We start from the raw sequence: 14,889 nt of genomic DNA on the forward strand, positions 1-14,889 counted from the left end.
AAAGGATGTGGTAAGTGTAGCAAATGCCATGAATGAACTTAAAAATCTCATCTCACCTGCAGCCAACTCTTTTGATAGATCTGAAGAAAATGAGGTGTTTCTTTATCCTGGCCACTTGCAAGTATCATCTAAAATTTGCATAGTAAGCACATCATTTCAGAGGAGAGCTGGGTAATAAAAGGTGGGTGGTTTATCACCTTGGCTAAAGGTGACGAAGTTCAGAAACAAGAAGTTACAAGAAATATGAATTCTGTGTGTGATTCAGACTGCAAGTACTATGGATTTCTTTCATTCTTTCACAGTTCACAGAAAAGATATTCTCAAAGAGACCGTATTTTATAATACTTAAAAAAAAAAAAAAGCTGCGATAGCTATATTGGATTTTTATGTCAGCTTTGATTCCTGCCCTGCTGAATAGAAATGAGCAGTCTGATGTGGAGTCTTAAGAATGCTTAGCAAGTGATGGTCAAACACCTGGTGTTACATCTAAATATATGGCAAATAGCCCTGCCTCCGACGAGTACTCATTATTTGACCAAAGAGCCTATTTTTTGGTACAGTCTCTTATGCATAATTTTTGAGACACATGAGAAAAAGTTTCTCTTTTGTATTTCTTTCCCAGTATTTATGAGACAGATGATCAAGAAGCTAATGTTTCGTGGTCTCACTACACTTTCTGTTGTAGAAGATTTGGATGATTGAATCCCCATCTGGTCATTTGATGGGAACTTTCTGAAGCTCTAACAGTCGGTTTAGATTCTGACATATCACAGCTTGGAGAGATCTTCCCCAGCATTATTGTGCTATCTGATTGAGTCTGCATTTCCTAGAGATTACAGCTGTGATTATATAACCAAGAGATACAGGCAGATAGAAAAAGATGAAAATCCTTTGTATGATTTGGCTTTGATTTTGTTTTGTTGTGGGTTGTTTTGTTTTGCTTTTCCCTCACAGATTTGAATTGAATGTAGGAACTTGAGAGAAAGAACTAGAACACAGGCTGGGAAAAAGAAGACAGTAAATTGCAGTTAGAAACCATATAAATCAGGGTTCTTGAGAAGGTGTGTTGCCTTTCATATATATATTTATATATATATATATGTATTTGTCTATGTGTGTACAGACATCTCTGGAAAGGCTTACAGTGCAGATGTCCTCGCTATGATTGTCATAGTACTTTTTTCTACAAATGTTGTTCCTTCCTTGTTAATTGTTAATTTTTACCTGGCCATTTTTTATTTGGGTGAAGATAGTAGTGGTAAGTGGTTGTTTTGCAGTAGAAGAATTCAAACTTCATTAGGAAAATGCAAAGCTATCTTCTGTGCCATCATATTCTTTATGGAAGTAGGAATTTGCACACAGCCACATTAATTACAATTAACTATAGCATTCCAATGTGTTGACTTTATTTATTCAGAACTCTGTTAGTGTTAAACAATTAATGGCAAGTTGAACTTTAAAGTGGATGAGAACTGTCATTCTAAGCTGTAATAGCTTAGTGGATGAGCATATTGTCCTAAATTGGCTTAGCTGCATTGTTAAATGGTTGTTGTATACAGGGTGTGTAATTACATGATGGCTGAATGCTCTTAAAGGTATCACGTCACAGTATCAAAGCAAATGTTTCCAAAAGTTGCAGTGATGAAAAACTGTTGTTGCAAGCACTATCTTTAAGTGTTCACTGGATTAAAAATAGATCAATTGGCAAAAATATAGAGGTCAGAGGATTTAACTTGTTCCCTAAATCTGGTTTTGCAGGTGTGTTTACTGTTTGGCAGCATTACTTTCCAGTTGTGTTGGGAGAAAAGTTTTTTTTAGCATTTGCTCAATAGCTTTATTCTTTTTCTATAGGCTTTCACTTACAGAGGATTTGCATTCGTAACACATTTTTCCATTTAACATGCTTTATATTATTGGAGAAAACGGAGAAGAAAAATTGCCAAGCTGTTTAAATATTCAAATAAATACTTGTTTGTCCTGTGAGTTACATTTGGATTCATACTTTTTTTTTTTTCCAAGCTGCTAAGTGCAGTAAGGACACAATCCAATGATGAAGTAATCAGTTTTCTAAAATAAAAATATGCTAGCACACACAGTTTAAAATAAATGTCTGTAGGAAGGATATTTTCTCTTTACATTTGCATTAATGTGCGTGGGAAGGATATTTTCTCCTTACTCTTGCATTACAACCAGATGCACACATGCACTCAGACACAGCTATTTATCTCTCTGTATTTATAAATATAGGCAACTCCTTTCAAGCCGTAGTAAGGCAGTGTGTGTAGTGGGAGCAGAAATAGTGGGACTGAAAACAGCTGTTGCCTCCCGGTTCTCCCACTTGCTCCCTGGAGAAATAATATGTTGCTTATCTCCAGACAGTAGTTGATTATTTTCTCCTATGCCTTCCCTGTTAGTGGGCTCATGGACCAGAGGAGGCACAATCACAGCCCCACGTGCTTCCACTTAACTCCCAGAGAGGAAACAGTGTCCTCTGTAGTTGTTCTTCCCCGTCAGCCAGCCGGCAGTGGACTGCACAGGAGGGTGACTAATTCATGCTCTCTGACCTTCTGCATGTAAAACAAGCAATATTATCATCCTCATTTGCACTTCTTTATTATTTGCTGTAGTGATAAAATCAGAGGTTCACAGATGGGTTTGAAGTGCTGTCCTGGGCTCTGCGTGTGTGGAGTCGGCAGTGGTTACCCAGGGGGATGATGAGGTAAATACACTCCTGAGGGATTTGGGGGCTCAGGTGTGCCAGATGCCCCGGTGCTGCTGTGCTTCTTCCCTGCTCTCCAAGCTGCACTGCCTGCTCCCCTGTTCCCAGGGATGCCAGCACCCCTCCAGACCTGCAGGACTACTGCTCAGACATGGTCAGCCTCTGGTTTCATGGTTTACCCCGTGGAATATCCTCTACTAGGGAGTTAAGAGCTGTCTTACCTCCTGCCTCATTTCATAGACTGCCACAGCCTTGAGAGGGGATTATTTTGTGTTTAACCTGCTATCTTCAAATCACCCTTAGCTCAGGTCAGGCAAAGGATAAAATGCTAACTGAAAGCAGTCACAGCGTCCAAACAAAACAACACACATGTTGCCACAAAGGGTGTAAATGAGGAGAAAGATTCTTAATCAGATTTTAATGGAATGAGTCCTCCCTCATCTTCCAGCTGTCAGCTGACCTGTAGGTTTTCCTGGCTGTCTCTCCTTTTGCATCCAGTGTATCTTATGACACCTTTTGCAGAGAACAGCTCCTTGCTGAAACACAGTGTCTACTGCCCATTCTGTTTGTCCTTGTCCTTAAAGGAGAAAGCTGTTTTCTTTCTCTCCAAAACTAGTTTGTTTCTGGTACCAGAACGCAGTGCAGCTGTTCCTGTAAATTAATGGGTTTTGTCCCTTTCTGGAAGCTCCCTGTCTGTTACTCATGTTGTGTTCCCTGTACTTACCTGGCTGTTGGTGACTCCTCCCTTCCCCTTTTGGTGATTCAGTGTTTGTTTCCCAGCATGAACCCCGTTGGGTTTGGGTTTTTTTCTGAACTTAGTATTTGTCTGTCTGTTCATCCTCAAACAAGCACAATTGATACAAATGTCAAAAGGAGGTGAGTGTAGGTGGCTCCCAGCTGAGACTGAGCATCCTGATAATCACCATTTTGTGAACACCAGGGGCTTGGAGCAATCGACCTCCATCATCAGGCTTCCAGCAGCCAGAAACACAAACCAATGGGTCTGAATTAATTGCCATTTTAAATGATACCTTTTCAAATTTTCTTTTGGCTCTAACCCTCCCTGGCCTTTGTTGAGCAGCTCTATCAGTGTGACTAATGATGTTGAACGTCATCTTTACCAGGTCACGTCATCTTGAACAGATCACCCTAACTAGGAGTGCAGTTACACTCCATTTTCAGTGGGCTATCAAGAACATCTTTATTAAGAAACCATTTTATGTCAAGCTTTAAGTGTGCTTTTCTGTTTACCTGTCTGTTTACAGTTGGCATGACAGCTCTGCTTTTTCTTTTGGGCACATGTAACATATTAAACAAAAAATTACTCCTGAGGCTCAATATGGAGCTGGTTTTGCCACATCACAAGTATTTTGTGGCCCAAAATCAGCTTGTGTTGATCCACAGTCAGCCTGTGGGTGTTCTCTGTGGATTCAGTTTTGGAGGAAAAGGCAGGCTAGATGTGGCATCATGACCTCACACTCCTTTATTGCATAAGAGGGAAAACTAAGCATGTGTGCTTGGAGGGAACAGATGTGGACAGTTAATTCTGTTGCCCTGACCAAGTGATTAAGGGAATTAAACCTGGCCCATTCCATTATGCTGAGTGTCCTTACACCCACTCCTGTTTAGAAGCAAAATGCTGCTTAAAGTGAAGAGTTTTTGAAAAGCAGAGCACAAAACAAACATTATCAATCACAGATGTGACATCTGACCTCTGTGCCTAAACACAGGCCTTGATGAATACGAGAGTCCCTTGTTGTGACCAATTGGACCATTTAAAAAAAGAACAGTGCGAGATACCCATTTGAGTTGTGAGTTGTGATTACATTTCCTGAAAATCACATCTATTAAAAAGGAGTAGGGGAGTAAATGCACACAGAAAAATTACAGTGTATTTTATCCGTAGTGTTAGGATATATTTTGTTACCGATTTTAAAGAATATTGCTCTACAGTTTTCTATCAAGTTTTGCCCTAGGGTGATGGTTTAGAATTTTTAATTTAACTTTGTCTGTCATGACAAATGTAGAGAACTAGACAGCTAGGAAGTTGTAAAAGTCGTTTTAAAAGGGAATTACCAAGCTCCTCCACTCCAGTGGATTTAGCAAACCAAATTTTACAAAAACACTATTGATTATGCTTGTTGAAGTAAAAGCACAGTCTTATCTGTAAAATATGGCCATGCTAATGATCTCCAATTTTTCATAATTAAAGGATCATAATGTTCCAGAACTGCTCTCCTGTAATATTAATAGAAGATTAAAGATGGGCTGCAACCTTGAACTTCAAGCTTCAGCTTCAATGTTTTGAACTTTGTATAATGTGGTAAATATAAAAAGAAAGGTTACCAAGATCTTCACTGGCTTTTCAAGACCTGAAATGATATTAGTTAAACCCTGAATTCCAGTAACTGTGTAACTCATGAAATTCTCTTATTTATTAGGAGAGAAAATTGACTTACTCAGCCAAAAATAGATAAAAGGCAGGAAAAGGGTGAAAGTGGATGGCAGGTGAGTTCAGAAGCAGTACTTTATAAAGACTTTTACCTCTCCCATCAGAAGAGAGAGTGCTGTGATGTTCCTGCCATACCACACCCTTGGACATACCATGTGCTGTGTAGCCACCTCAGGCAGGTGGGTGTTCAACAAATGTGATGGTTCAAGGAAAGCACAGTGGCCTCTCCTACTCAAAATCTGTGAGGATGCAAAACTACTGTCGTGTCTTCACCCTCTCCTTCAAAGCCTCCTGTCTATAGGTGAGGGCAGCAAAAGATAGATATCCTATTCTCTCTGTTCTTCACACTCTCTGCTGAACTCAAGGAAAAATTTGAGTTCAGCCCTATGACTTCCTGAAGCAGTCGGTGCAGCATAAAAAATAAATTGCAAAACCTCCCCCGTGTTTCTGAAGAAGAGCCGTGGAACTGGTCCGTGCCAGTTGTTTCGTTCTAATCCTCATCAATAGCCTGAGCTAAAGGAGAGCTGCTGGAACTGCCCATGGAGTGAGGGCTGGAATGTTGTAGCTGGGAACTCCCTGAGCTGATAACCGAGTGGTGCCATTGAAGCTCTGTGCATAGGAGTGTTGGTGTTTGAATTTTACAGAGGCTGATAGCTTAGACCAGTGCTCACTAGGGAAGTATGTTCAAGTGTATTTTTCAAGTGTTGATACATTAGACTGCTTAATTTTATGGTCCTGTGACTGAATGTAATTAATATTCTTAAATTAATTTCAGGCAACCTACTTAGCATTCTGTATTAGTAGGGAATTAATGCTAGTACCTATTTTGTTTTCCTATGCACAGTTACTTTGAAAATATTTGCTTTTGTCACTGCTGTTTCTAAACGAAATGAAAGCTTTTTTTTTTATTTAAATTGAAAACAAATCGTGTCTGTTTTTCAAAACTAGATCTTACGAGAATTTTTGGACGGGAATTGTATTTCAACATTAAGAAACTAAACCTGCTTTTTATTTTTCCTTGCTTATAATATGCTGCAGGGTAGTTAATGTCAGATATATTATTTTCAAGACATTGAACTATGTTGGTTCTCTTTTTCTATGGCAGCACCTGCAGCCTCAGTTTTTGGGTATATATTTTAGACCTCTTGTTACCATCATACCTTTTTGAGCTCTTGAAGGTGCAATGCTATTTTCGAATCTTTGAATCAAAGACGTTTCTAAACAAAAGTTTAATATCACATGTCTGGTGCAACTGTACACTGACAGTTGGGTTCTTGCTGATTTTGGGGCTCATCCATTTTGATTCTGGCTACCCTTTAGTTCTGCAAGTTTTGCAGCAGCACATATATTCTTATGTGATCTTTCAGCCTACTGCTTGCAGAAAAACTGGTAGAAGAAAGACTTAGTTAAATAATGATGGATGGAAATGCAATGGGCTGTTTCTCTCTGTTGGAGGATTTGTGAGCCTGAGTCAGCTCCTCTGAACTCTTCCCTCCTCCTTCCACAGCCGTAGCCCTTTGTTTGCTGCAGCCAAGGTCTGTGGCTCTGGTGGTGGTGAAGAGCCAGGCTCAGCACTCACCTTCTGTCTGTCCTGCCATTTTTGTGAGCACCGACAAGCAGGCACAGGATTTGTACAGGGAATTGGTCGGAATCGGAAAAATTCGAAGTGAGAGTTGCAAGTATGACTTTTGTTTTTCTAACCTGTAAAGCAGTATGGAGTTATTTTCCTTTCTCCTTGTGCAGACTTTCAGGTAATACTCTTGGTTTCTAACAGAGCAGAGTGACCCAGTTGGCCACACAGGCACATACCTTCCAGTGTCCACCCCCCCTGGAAAGGTGGGAGTGTTAGTGCAGCTCTGTGTGATGATTAGTGTAGAAAGACAGAAAGGTCAGGAGGGCATGTGTGTGTGTGTGTATGTGTGTGTGTGTCCATGTATTTACTTCTGATAACAGGAGTTGTCATGGAGCAGGTTACAATCCTCCACTATAAATTCTAGGGGCTTCTGGTTTAATTACCAGGTTTTTCTGATTTCTGTACAATTTCACTTTGAAGTGCCCAGCTGATTTTACACGTGGGTGGTCTTGCCTAACTTTAGCTGCTGTCTTTTGCCATGCAACTGTTGGTGTGTTCTATTAATCTTGCAGTTGTTGCCCTTCTGGTGGAATGCTGTTTGATTTGTAGCCTGCAGGATGCTGGAAAGAACGACAGAAGGAAAGACAAAATGCAAAGTTAGAAGAAGGAGATGAAAGAAGAATCTTGGATCAAATGCTGCAATAGCAAGCAGCATTTTCTTTTTATGTCAGCCCGAGTCAAACACAAGGTAGAAATACCTGGGATACTTCTTGGCTAATAAACTAAACCATGAAACCAGTGTGGATCTATTCATCTGCTGCAAAGAATCCTCTCTGCTGGTTATTGTTGCTATACTGGGAAAAGGAAGGAAAAAGAAAAGAGAAAATGCTTCATTTTTTTTCACTGCTGTCATCACTCATCCTAATGAGGACAAAAAAGGTTACCTCTACTAGGAGCAGGATGCTTTCATGTACTCTGAAACCCACCTGCTCACTTCTTAATGAGAATGTGAGGTTTGGAGGTACTGTGATCGTGTTAGGTTATTTCTGAAATACATTACACAAGAAATAACTGTCAGCTGCCTGTTTGGTAACCAAGACTTTTTAATTCCGACATCTTGTGAAATGCTCTTGAAATAAATTTTTAAATCCTTCATTCTTACTGGTTCAGTCCTTGTCAAGTGTCAGGCATCAGCAGTATTTGAGTCTTGGGGGTTTACAAGTCGCATTTTATACAAACATATTTCAGCGTCTGCTCATATAATATGCAATATATATGTATGTATATGTAAATAAATATTCAGATCAGCATTGTGGTTTGAATTTAGAGAAGATGTGACAACCTCTATGAGCTTTCAGAGATTATTAGTAAGATGAAACAATTTTTCATAAGGTATTTTGACATATCTGACCCATAAATTTCACCTGGTGTTCTGCTTCTGAGTTTGTGTATGTACCTTGGAGTTGAAGTGTCATCACCATCCTGTGCTTTACAGCTAGGGTGTAAAGGGGAGTCTAAAATTATTAAGATGAGCAGGAGATGGTTTTATTTTGAGACCGAGAGCTGCAGGTGAATTTAGAGAGGCATTTTTTTTTCTCCTTGGCAGTCAGGGCATACTGCACACCAGGTTTCATACAAAACAAGACACACAGCTTGTTTTTTTTCCTGTGCCTTTGTGTTACTCCGTTTTCTGTTAAGTATATAAAACATAAACAGTCTCTCTGTAAACTTCAGTGGTTAAAAACGTCTTGAAACAGATAAAAACAATGTGTTACAACCTCATTTGTGGTCACTCGAAGCAAACAACCAAGAGAAAACACCAGCTTTGGAGCTTTGTCAGAGATCATAAAGTTAACCAGTTTTCTCAAGTCCTGACTGAATATATTATATATGTAAGGTGTTTTGCTCCACTCTCTCCATTTTGTTCCTGTGAGTATTGGTACTGCTAAAAGCTGCACACAGAAGAGGAAACAGATCCTCTCAAGTCAACTGATCATTTCAGCATTTGGGGGAAAAAGAAACACTTGGGCTTCCATAAGCACTTTTTAATAGAGTAAATTTGAGTTGGGACCAATTAATATCTTTACGTCTGTAGGTCACTTAGATTAGGTAGTTCAGGGTTCCTTTTAGTGTTTGTAGTTTTGTTTCATTTAATTAGTCTGTTTTATAACCTGACCTTGTGATTTCCAGTGAAACAGAAGAGTTTTTTCAGCTCATCTGATAACAGCTAGACCTGGCTACTCACAGGCAGCGTGGGGGGTTTTTGTTTGTTTGCTTTTTGCTTACATGGTGTATGATAAGAAATCAGCTTGCACTGGTTTGCAGGAGCAATCAGGTGCTTCCCCTAACACAACACAGCTATGGAAGAACACAACACACTTGATGGAGGAATTGCTTGAGTTGATTTGTGCTGAATAGCTGCCCGTTGTCAAAAATTCATTATGGTCATTGGTCTGCTAATAAAAGTAGCTCATAGAGCAAAGTAATTTTGCTTTGGAGGAGCAGATGTGGGCTCATTTGTGTCAAGGAGTTCACCATCAGGAGTTCAAGCCGAGTAATGATTAGCCAGTGGAAAGTATGACTTAAAATTCTTTTAACCCTCACAGCTTTTGAGGGTCAAATTGACTTGCTAATTTACAATTCAGTCAGTGAATATCGGACTGCTCTAAAAACTGTGCAGCAGGTGGCAGGTGGGGTTAGTGGAAAGCTGAAGAGAACAGGTTAATGCTTGGAGAGGGGGGGCATCTTACCCCCTCCTCCCCTGTTTTATCAACAACTGGGAGGGGGATTCACACTCTTGGTCCCTTTAATTTTCCACAGGTCTTTAAACAGCAGCTATGGGCTTCCCCCTAACTCTGCGAGTGAAGTTTGGATTGTTTTGTGTTCCGTTTGAAGGGACCAGAAGGAAGAGTGCTTACATGGCAAGAGTTGGGTATTACAGGGTTGAAAATCTTTGCTGTGGTTGCTGTTATTTAACAGATTTTTAGCCTGATTCCAGATTTTTCACCTAAAGTTTCCTAGTTTCTAGGAGTTCTTCTGTTGCCTCTTGAGTCTTTTACTTGCTGTCCAGCATTTGGAAAGCAGCACACCCTCAATGCTGGGGCTCCCACCGTGATGTTCTGTGGTGCAACACCTTTATTGTGACCTTTGGATAACAGGTGATTGATCCCAATCCTGCCACAGTTTGTTCCAGAGGGTACTGGCTTCCTCCAGGAAGTGAGCAGTGCTGTTGGTCTATGTAGGGGAAGTTAAAAAGGCCATGGTATAATGGCCACCTTTTTTTTCAGTCATTTAATTCTGTTTAAACCCCGACATCAGCTTTGAATCGCTGACTGAAGAAACAAATGAAGATTTCTAATATTATTACAGTATATTCCCTCAGGTCATAATAGAAAGATTAGTGTTACATAAAGACATTCATAATAAAAATTCATATTCTGATGAAAAAGAGATTGTGTTAATGACATGAAACTGCTGTAAAATAGGGCTACACAATCATATGTTATAGAAATGTAACATTTTATCCTTCAACTTGTTTTCCTTCCTACTGTTTTTTTTTTCATTCACATAAATATTTCCTATATCTGATAGATAAACTCGAATAAGATGTTTGATAGCTATTCATTGGACAGAAATGCTTCTACTTCTGAAACATCAGCATAACTGTATCTTCTCATCTGCCTTTTAACTGTGATTTAGCCAAGAGCTGAAGCACAGTCAGCTCCATTAATCAACGCTGAATCAAGTCTGTAAGCTTTATACTAAGATTGAAGTGTAGAAACCTATATTTTGAACCTTTCCAAACTCCACCCCTGAATTTTCTTTCCCTTGTAGCAGCTGATAGCATCACAAACACCTCAGTAGAATTGGAACAGTCTTTCTTGTGGTGATTTAAGTGATAGTGATAATCTCTCTTCCTGCTAGAGAGACAGAATGCTCTAAGCTTAGGTCTGCACATGAAAATAAAAAGACTATTTCAAATACATATTTTGGAAATATGTGGCTTTTGTTTAAAATTTTTCTTCTGTAAGGATTTAATACAGTTTTTCTATGAATAGAAAGTTGTTTGGGGTTAGAGAGGCTATAACAATGGAGAGGGACACAGCAGTGGGAGGTTTATTTGGTGCTGGTTGCAAATGGAAATTACTACAATTCCCTTTTTTAGAAAACTGCAATATGAAACAAATACATTTGCTAAAAGAGATGCTGTGGACTGCAAAGTAGATAAATATTTAGGATAGCTGGAGTTTTAAGTTCACTTTTTTGAGAAAAAGATTCTCTTTTAGCACTGAGATGTGATAAATATAGTTATGATTTCCTCCCCTCCAGTGAACGTTTGTGTTTCTCTCTGTGAATGTACGTGCAAATATCTTATTTGCCTTTTTTTTGGTTAATTTTTTGCAGAAAATACTCAATGTTTTAGCCACAGTTATGTCCCCATGTGATCATCTACCTGTCTTTTTGTACTTGCTCGGTGTTTCACTTCTCTGACAACCATCTCTATTGATTCAGGATACAAAAAAGAATACTTGGTATAAGATGCTGGTTTTGTAAGAAGTAAGTGTCTGTTCTTCAGTCTACTTTGTCACCACATTGCAACTTAATTTTGCATTTCAAAAAAGGCCATTTGTTGGCCCAGAATAAAACTGTCATGAGCACAGATGGTGAAAAGCATCTTTGAAAAATATACGGCAGATCTTGATCTTTTCCACCCAGTTAGTGAAAGCATCACTCCATCCCATTCCACTGGGCTCCAGGTCTCCCTCTCCAGTGTAACAGGATGGACATTCTGTAGGACAAGGACACCACATTTTGTATTTTTTCCTGTTCTGAATTTTAGGAAGGCAATGTGGGAAATGTTAAGGAGGAGAAATTATGGTTCACGGGAGAAGTTCCTGTAGTAGGATTTTATGATACAAGGAAGTATAAACCCATCATCTACCAGGCATAACAAAAATGGGAAGATAAAATTAGCTAGTAAGACATTGCTTTACTCTCTCCTCTATTTTTAATAATTTTTCAATTTTTATCCCAGGCTCTTTTGGCTTATACATCACAAACTGTTAAATAAAATGAAGAATAGCTTTAATGTACACTATAATTATAATGTTAAGTAATATTTGGCTTAATAAATGAACTATTATCTGTTAGAGTATCTGTCAAAGACAGGGACGAATGTGTCCAAATTTTTAATTCTCTATTTAGAATTAGTGGAAAAAAAAAAAGTGTGAGTACATTAGTATTTTAAGGACATTTTCATAGAATAAGCATTCAGCATGCAGTCAGGCTAAAATTCCATATTCAATTTTCCATTTTTATTAAAGCAGGGAGAACTGTATAAACCAGAGTTAGATGCTCAATTTACCCCTGGAATCCATATGCTCTGTGCTGACTTGCTGAACGTGTGGTGCTATTTGTAGTGTCTGTCTTGCCTGTGACATTTTATTTAGTCCTATCCCTGCTCTGCTCAGCTTGGGGCTGCTGGGCAGATGGGAACATGTGCCATTGGCAAGGGCACACACAGACACCAGAGAGCAATCCTGTGCACAGCTCTGGATTTTGTGTGGAGGCCCATCTTTTAAGGATCCTGCACTCTGGAGAACAACCAGGCTAAAGGGGCAGGCTGTGGGAGAGGGGTGCTTTGGGAAGTTGGGGGTTTGTTCTGTGAAAAAGGCTTTTTACTCAGTGACCGGTGGACCTGGAGAATAAAATGGTGTTGGGAATGTGCTTCTGGTCACCTAAAATCTGGCTGTGTTTGGTGGGGTATTAATAAGCTTTTTGAAAAAAACGTGCCGTGGGTGTGGAGATGGGAAATTGTCACGGGTTTGACTGTAAATCCCACTAGACTTTCTCAGACTTTATAGGACCGTGTATGTGCCATCTTCCTTGGCCTCAGGGCTCTGGCTATTCCCTGAGGTGGCTGCTTCCAGCTGCTGCAGGCTGGTACAGCCAGGGGTAAAATCCACCTGCTGGTGTTTCTGTAGCAGGAATTCCCTGTGCCTCTGCTGGGGGAGCAATGGTTGGGCAGCCTGGAGCTCCTGGAGGATTAATTTCTGTTATTTCTTTGAGGAGGATGCTGTGGTGTTGTGCTCCAAAGCAACTAACACTGGATTTAGATAATTTAAAGTTAGTACTAGCAAACTGTAGGCAACCACTGATGAAGTTATTTCCTGCATTCCTGGTCTCAGACAAACCTCCCTTACATGGCTGCCCACCATGAAAAAAGGACAGAACCTGAGCTAAGTTCAGACCAGAAGCCATTTACCCACTGTATTCTGCTACACAGTGGACTTGTTTAGGATAATATGCAAAGCTTTATTTTTCTCAGTTTCTTCCTTCTTTTAGCAGCCTCGGTAATACCTTTCTGAATAATTTTATGCTTGTCAGTTGTACTGTGCTGCTGTTTCACTAATAGAGAAATGAATATTATTCTCGGTACAAAAAAGAGCTGAAGTCTTATATGGGTCATAAATCCTGTTACAGTTTCTGGATTTCAGACCTAGTTGTCAGATCAAAGCATTTAAATTCCACCAAGGTACTCCTCCTTAACTTGGACTTTGTTTTTGCCAAGGCTGCACATATAGCATAGTATCATACTAGACTATTTGGATATTCTTTCACTAAATATTGGCAGTGATCCCTGTTAGCTGATATTTACATATTTGTATTTAAATTTTGGTGATAATATGTCTTGCTCTCTTAACCTTTCTACTAACTAAACTGATAAGTTTGTATTTTAACATTGCTTTTACTTTACACCTTATTCAGCTTCTGGTGTTTATTTTAAACAAATCCTCTCTTTGCTCCAGCAGCACTGCAACAGTTTATACAAAGTTATAATATATATATATATAAAGCTACTTAGGTTTGCCCAGTGCAGTAAGACAGTTTATGGTTCAAGCTGTTAATAAACATAAATAGTATGATGTTGTATTCAGTAGTATCACAGATCCACTGGCACTATTCCAAGTCCTTCATGAGGTGAGTAGGGATAAATACACTGGAAATAAGAAATACTGGAAATCAATTGAAGTCGACTAGTAGGAACCATTTAATATCTGATTGCCTGTGTGCATCTGTGTAAGCTTGTTGATGGCTATCCTATGAAAAAAATATAACTATAGTAGAAAATGTTATGCTTTAACTGCTGTTTTTCACTGATAATGTGTAATGAAACTGTAGTTTGACAGTCCAACAACATTTACAAAATCCTTTCAAATTGTTTAACACTGGGTGCCAAAGACCCCTTGGAACTTAATTCTTGCCTCTGAAAGAAAAGGTACCTCTAGGCTATTTTAAAGACAAAAGTATATTTGCACACTTCCTTCCTCCATTCATTTTGGATGGTGCTTTCTGAGGAAAGAATGCGATCTTTAATATTATTTCTATGGTTAACAGACAGTAATTGTTTCATAATTAAAATATTTTACTGCTTGATTTCATATGTCATTTTCCTCTTACTATTTGTTAAGAGGGATAAGGTGATCCCCAGATGAAACAAAAAAATGTAATTTGAGTTTGATATTTGATTCACTTCACACTACTGTGAATTTTTACTTTTTCCTTTTGTGCAAAAAAAAAAAAAATTGCTTAATTACGGTTAAAGTCAAGATTAACCTCTCCCCCTATGATTCAGACACTGACCTCATCATCCTGCTCCCCCATGGAAGTGTTTTTTGCAGACCTGATCACGAGGCAGAGCAGTGGTATCAGTTCCTGGGCCCTTGCTGGATGTCCAGGTAGCTGTGAGTGCCAAGAAAGTTTGTTTTTTAATTTGTAAAAAAATTTTCCTTTCTTGATTGGTCATTCTTCCACTGCTGGCAGCATCTGATGGAGGGTGTTTTTCCAAGGCATACATTTTGGATTATCTAGAAGAATAAGATCTTGGAGTAGCTCTAGCTGATGTAAAGAGGAGCTCACCTACCTCGTTGCTTCTTCTTTGTGTGTTTCTGCAGCTGTGGAGTTGTTATTCATAACAAAACTTTGAACTGATGGCAACTGAATGCCTTCATCTCTCCTACTTTTTTCCTTGTTTTACTTCTTTGAAAGTCCTTTGATCAAGAGAGCATAAAGTTCAGAGTGCTGCAAGCTCTTTCTTTCGCCTTGTGGAGGCAGCTGGCCAGGGTGGAACTCACTCAGATTTTT

General features: G+C 39.2%; 1 protein-coding gene across 6 annotated transcripts in view; it reads left to right on the forward strand.

Annotated features, from left to right (window-relative positions):
- Positions 1–14,889, forward strand: part of TENM2 (teneurin transmembrane protein 2) — a 900,957-nt gene that overhangs the window by 291,834 nt on the left and 594,234 nt on the right. The window contains exon 2 of one of the 6 annotated variants that reach the window (XM_017825632.1): positions 4,065–4,067. The exons of the other annotated variants lie outside the window; for them this stretch is intronic. The gene's annotated coding sequence lies outside the window, so the exon portion shown is untranslated. The remainder of the gene's footprint in view (positions 1–4,064; positions 4,068–14,889) is intronic. 6 annotated transcript variants of the gene reach the window in all.

The sequence above is a fragment of the Lepidothrix coronata genome, unplaced genomic scaffold, assembly GCF_001604755.1.
Source record: "Lepidothrix coronata isolate B3197 unplaced genomic scaffold, Lepidothrix_coronata-1.0 Scaffold121, whole genome shotgun sequence".
In the NCBI taxonomy this organism is placed as follows: Eukaryota; Metazoa; Chordata; class Aves; order Passeriformes; family Pipridae; genus Lepidothrix; species Lepidothrix coronata.